Here is a 6900-nt window from a genome sequence, read left to right on the forward strand (position 1 = left end):
TGCACATAGGTGGCTTGCGGGTGACAGTTTCTCCAACTTTAGTTGAACCGAGTGTGGCTACGCCCGGTCCTTGCGAAGGTTAAAACAGCACCAACTTGACAAACTATCGTTGTGGTTTTGATGCGCAGGTAAGATTGGTTCTTGCTTAAAGCCCGTAGCAGCCACGTAAAACATGCAACAACAAAGTAGAGGACGTCTAACTTGTTTTTGCAGGTCATGTTGTGATGTGATATGGTCAAGACATGATGCTAAATTTTATTGTATGAGATGATCATGTTTTGTAACCAAGTTATCGACAACTGGTAGGAGCCATATGGTTGTCGCTTTATTGTATGCAATGCAATCGCGCTGTAATGCTTTACTTTATCACTAAGCGGTAACGATAGTCGAGGAAGCATAAGATTGGCGAGACGACAGCGATGCTACGATGGAGATCAAGGTGTCACGCCGGTGACGATGGCGATCATGACGGTACTTCGGAGATGGAGATGACAAGTACAAGATGATGATGGCCATATCATATCACTTATATTGATTGCATGTGATGTTTATCTGTTATGCATCTTATCTTGCTTTGATTGACGGTAGCATTATAAGATGATCCCTCACTAAATTATCAAAGTATAAGTGTTCTCCCTGAGTATGCACCGTTGCGAAAGTTCTTCATGCTGAGACACCACGTGATGATCGGGTGTGATAAGCTCTACGTTCAAATACAACGGGTGCAAAACAGTTGCACACACGGAATACTTATGTTAAACTTGATGAGCCTAGCATATAATAGATATGGCCTCGGAACACGGAGACCGAAAGGTCGAGCGTGAATCATATAGTAGATATGATCAACATATTGATGTTCACCATTGATACTACTCCATCTCATGTGATGATCGGACATGGTTTAGTTGATTTGGATCACTGATCACTTAGAGGATTAGAGGGATATCTTTCTAAGTGGGAGTTCTTAAGTAATATGATTAATTGAACTTAAATTTATCATGAACTTAGTACTTGATAGTATCTTGCTTGTCTATGTTTGATTGTAGATAGATGGCTCGTGCTGTTGTTCCGTTGAATTTTAATGCGTTCCTTGAGAAAGCAAAGTTGAAAGATGATGGTAGTAATTACACGGACTGGGTCCGTAACTTGAGGATTATCCTCATTGCTGCACAGAAGAATTACGTCCTGGAAGCACCACTAAGTGCCAAGCCTGCTGCAGGAGCAACGCCAGATGTTATGATTGTAGATAAATGGCCCATGTTGTTGTTCCGTTGAATTTTAATGCGTTCCTTGAGAAAGCAAAGTTGAAAGATGATGGTAGCAATTACACGGACTGGGTCCGTAACTTGAGGATTATCCTCATTGCTGCACAGAAGAATTACGTCCTGGAAGCACCGCTGGGTGCCAGGCCTGCTGCTGGAGCAACACCAGATGTTGTGAACGTCTGGCAGAGCAAAGCTGATGACTACTCGATAGTTCAATGTGCCATGCTTTACGGCTTAGAACCGGGACTTCAACGACGTTTCGAACGTCATGGAGCATATGAGATGTTCCAGGAGTTGAGGTTAATATTTCAAGCAAATGCCCGGATTGAGAGATATGAAGTCTCCAATAAGTTCTATAGCTGCAAGATGGAGGAGAACAGTTCTGTCAGTGAGCATATATTCAAAATGTCTGGGTACAATAATCACTTGATTCAAATGGGAGTTAATCTTCCAGATGATTGCGTCATTGACAGAATTCTCCAATCACTGCCACCAAGCTACAAGAGCTTCGTGATGAACTATAATATGCAAGGGATGAATAAGACTATTCCCGAGCTCTTCGCAATGCTGAAAGCTGCGGAGGTAGAAATCAAAAAGGAGCATCAAGTGTTGATGGTCAACAAGACCACTAGTTTCAAGAAAAAGGGCAAAGGAAAGAAGAAGGGGAACTTCAAGAAGAATAGCAAGCAAGTTGCTGCTCAAGAGAAGAAACCCAAGTCTGGACCTAAGCCTGAAACTGAGTGCTTCTACTGCAAGCAGACTGGTCACTGGAAGCGGAACTGCCCCAAGTATTTGGCGGATAAGAAGGATGGCGAGGTGAACAAAGGTATATGTGATATACATGTTATTGATGTGTACCTTACTAATGCTCGCAGTAGCACCTGGGTGTTTGATACTGGTTCTGTTGCTAATATTTGCAACTCGAAACAGGGACTACGAATTAAGCGAAGATCGGCTAAGGACGAGGTGACGATGCGCGTGGGAAACGGTTCCAAAGTCGATGTGATCGCGGTCGGCACGCTACCTCTACATCTACCTTCGGGATTAATATTAGACCTAAATAATTGTTATTTGGTGCCAGCGTTAAGCATGAACATTATATCTGGATCTTGTTTGATGCGAGACGGTTATTCATTTAAATCAGAGAATAATGGTTGTTCTATTTATATGAGTAATATCTTTTATGGTCATGCACCCTTGAAGAGTGGTCTATTCTTATTGAATCTCGATAGTAGTAACACACATATTCATAATGTTGAAGCCAAAAGATGCAGAGTTGATAATGATAGTGCAACTTATTTGTGGCACTGCCGTTTAGGTCATATCGGTGTAAAGCGCATGAAGAAACTCCATACTGATGGACTTTTGGAACCATTTGATTATGAATCACTTGGTACTTGCGAACCATGCCTCATGGGCAAGATGACTAAAACGCCATTCTCCGGTACTATGGAGAGAGCAACAGATTTGTTGGAAATCATATATACAGATGTATGTGGTCCAATGAATATTGAGGCTCGTGGCGGATATCGTTATTTTCTCACCTTCACAGATGACTTAAGCAGATATGGGTATATCTACTTAATGAAACATAAGTCTGAAACGTTTGAAAAGTTCAAAGAATTTCAGAGTGAAGTTGAAAATCATCGTAACAAGAAAATAAAGTTTCTACGATCTGATCGTGGAGGAAAATATTTGAGTTACGAGTTTGGTGTACATTTGAAACAATGCGGAATAGTCTCGCAACTCACGCCACCCGGAACACCACAGCGTAATGGTGTGTCCGAACGTCGTAATCGTACTTTACTAGATATGGTGCGATCTATGATGTCTCTTACTGGTTTACCGCTATCGTTTTGGGGTTATGCTTTGGAGACGGCCGCATTCACGTTAAATAGGGCACCATCAAAATCCGTTGAGACGACGCCTTATGAACCATGGTTTGGCAAGAAACCAAAGTTGTCATTTCTGAAAGTTTGGGGCTGCGATGCTTATGTGCAAAAGCTTCAACCTGATAAGCTCGAACCCAAATCAGGGAAATGTGTCTTCATAGGATATCCAAAGGAGACTATTGGATACAACTTCTATCACAGATCTGAAGGCAAGACTTTTGTTGCTAAGTTCGGAAACTTTCTGGAGAAGGAGTATCTCTCGAAAGAAGTGAGTGGGAGGAAAGTAGAACTTCACGAGGTAACTGTACCTGCTTCCTTTTTGGAAAGTAGTACATCACAGAAACCTGCTTGTAAGACACCTACACCAATTAGTGAGGAAGCTAATGATAAAGATCATGAAACTTCAGAACAAGATACTACTGAATCTCGTAGATCAACCAGAGTGAGATCCGCACCAGAGTGGTACGCTAATCTTATTCTGGAAGTCATGCTACTAGATCATGATGAACCTACGAACTATGAAGAAGCGATGGTGAGCCCAGATTCCGCAAAATGGCTTGAAGCCATGAAATCTGAGATAGGATCCATGTATGAGAACAAAGTATGGACTTTGGTTGACTTGCCCAATGATCAGCAAGCAATTGAGAATAAATGGATCTTCAAGAAGAAGACTGACGCCGACGGTAATATTACTGTTTACAAAGCTCGACTTGTCGCAAAAGGGTTTCGGCAAGTTCAAGGGGTTGACTACGATGAGACCTTATCACCCGTAGCGATGCTTAAGTCTGTCCGAATCATGTTAGCAATTGCCGCATTTTATAATTATGAAATTTGGCAGATGGATGTCAAAACTGCATTCCTGAATGGATTTCTGGAAGAAGAGTTGTATATGATGCAACCAAAAGGTTTTGTCGATCCAAAGGGAGCTAACAAAGTGTGCAAGCTCTAGCGATCCATTTATGGACTGGTGCAAGCCTCTCGGAGTTGGAATAAACGCTTTGATAGTGTGATCAAAGCATTTGGTTTTATACAGACTTTTGGAGAAGCCTGTATTTACAAGAAAGTGAGTGGGAGCTCTGTAGCATTTCTGATATTATATGTGGATGACATATTACTGATTGGAAATGATATAGAATTTCTGGATAGCATAAAGGGATACTTTAATAAGAGTTTTTCAATGAAAGACCTCGGTGAAGCTGCTTACATATTAGGCATAAAGATCTATAGAGATAGATCAAGACGTTTAATTGGACTTTCACAAAGCACATACCTTGACAAGATTTTGAAGAAGTTTAAAATGGATCAAGCAAAGAAAGGGTTCTTGCCTGTGTTACAAGGTGTGAAGTTGAGTCAGACTCAATGCCCGACCACTGCAGAAGATAGAGAGAAAATGAAAGATGTTCCCTATGCTTCAGCCATAGGCTCTATCATGTATGCAATGCTGTGTACCAGACCTGATGTGTGCCTTGCTATAAGTCTAGCAGGAAGGTACCAAAGTAATCCAGGAGTGGATCACTGGACAGCGGTCAAGAACATCCTGAAGTACCTGAAAAGGACTAAGGATATGTTTCTCGTATATGGAGGTGACAAAGAGCTCATCGTAAACGGTTACGTTGATGCAAGCTTTGACACTGATCCGGACGATTCTAAATCGCAAACCGGATACGTGTTTACATTAAACGGTGGAGCTGTCAGTTGGTGCAGTTCTAAACAGAGCGTCGTGGCGGGATCTACGTGTGAAGCGGAATACATAGCTGCTTCGGAAGTAGTGAATGAAGGAGTCTGGATGAAGGAGTTCATATCCGATCTAGGTGTCATACCTAGTGCATCGGGTCCAATGAAAATCTTTTGTGACAATACTGGTGCAATTGCCTTGGCGAAGGAATCCAGATTTCACAAGAGAACCAAGCACATCAAGAGACGCTTCAATTCCATCCGGGATCTAGTCCAGGTGGGAGACATAGAGATTTGCAAGATACATACGGATCTAAATGTTGCAGACCCGTTGACTAAACCTCTTCCACGAGCAAAACATGATTAGCACCAAGGCTCCATGGGTGTTAGAATCATTACTGTGTAATCTAGATTATTGACTCTAGTGGAAGTGGGAGACTGAAGGAAATATGCCCTAGAGGCAATAATAAAGTTATTATTTATTTCCTTATATCATGATAAAAGTTTGTTATTCATGCTAGAATTGTATTAACCGGAAACATAATACATGTGTGAATACATAGACAAACAGAGTGTCACTAGTATGCCTCTACTTGACTAGCTCGTTAATCAAAGATGGTTATGTTTCCTAACCATGGACAAAGAGTTGTTATTTGATTAACGGGATCACATCATTAGTTGAATGATCTGATTGACATGACCCATTCCATTAGCTTAGCACCCGATCGTTTAGTATGTTGCTATTGCTTTCTTCATGACTTATACATGTTCCTATGACTATGACATTATGCAACTCCCGTTTGCCAGAGGAACACTTTGTGTGCTACCAAACGTCACAACATAACTAGGTGATTATAAAGGAGCTCTACAGGTGTCTCCAAAGGTACATGTTGGGTTGGCGTATTTCGAGATTAGGATTTGTCACTCCGATTGTCGGAGAGGTATCTCTGGGCCCTCTCGGTAATGCACATCACTTAAGCCTTGCAAGCATTGCAACTCATGAGTTAGTTGCGGGATGATGTATTACAGAACGAGTAAAGAGACTTGCTGGTAACGAGATTGAACTAGGTATAGGATACCGACGATCGAATCTCGGGCAAGTAACATACCGATGACAAAGGGAACAATGTATGTTGTTATGCGGTCTGACCGATAAAAGATCTTCGTAGAATATGTAGGAGCCAATATGAGCATCCAGGTTCCGCTATTGGTTATTGACCGGAGACATGTCTCGGTCATGTCTACATTGTTCTCGAACCCGTAGGGTCCGCACGCTTAAGGTTACGATGACAGTTATATTATGAGTTTATGCATTTTGATGTACCGAAGGTTGTTTGGAGTCCCGGAGGTGATGACGGACATGACAAGGAGTCTCGAAATGGTCGATACATAAAGATTGATATATTGGAAGCCTATGTTTGGATATCGAAAGTGTTTCGGGTGAAATCGGGATTTTACCGGAGTACCGGGAGGTTACCGGAAACCCCCTAGAGGTATATGGGCCTTAGTGGGCCTTAGTGGAAGAGAGGAGAGGTGGCCAGAGATGGGCCGCGTGCCCCTCCCCCCCTTGGTCCGAATTGGACAAGGAGAGGGGGCCGGCCCCCCTTCCTCCTCTCTCTCCTCTTTTCCTCCCTCCGCGAATCCTATTCCAACTAGGAAAGGGGGGGAGTCCTAGGAGTAGGACTCCTCCTGGCGCGCCTCTCCTGGCCAGCCGGCCCCCCTCCCTTGAGCCTTTATATACGGAGGCAGGGGCACCCCCTAGAGACACAAGTTGATCCACGTGATCATATTCTTAGCCGTGTGCGGTGCCCCCTTCCACCATAGTCCTCGATAATATTGTAGCGGTGCTTAGGCGAAGCCCTGCGACGGTAGTACATCAAGATCATCACCACGCCGTCGTGCTGACGGAACTCTTCCCCGACACTTTGCTGGATCAGAGTCCGGGGATCGTCATCGAGCTGAACGTGTGCTAGAACTCGGAGGTGCCGTAGTTTCGGTGCTTGATCGGTCGGGCCGTGGAGACGTACGACTACATCAACCAAGTTAACGCTTCCGTTGTCGATCTACAA

Source organism: Triticum dicoccoides, chromosome 5A (genome assembly GCF_002162155.2).
Source record: "Triticum dicoccoides isolate Atlit2015 ecotype Zavitan chromosome 5A, WEW_v2.0, whole genome shotgun sequence".
Taxonomy (NCBI): Eukaryota; Viridiplantae; Streptophyta; class Magnoliopsida; order Poales; family Poaceae; genus Triticum; species Triticum dicoccoides.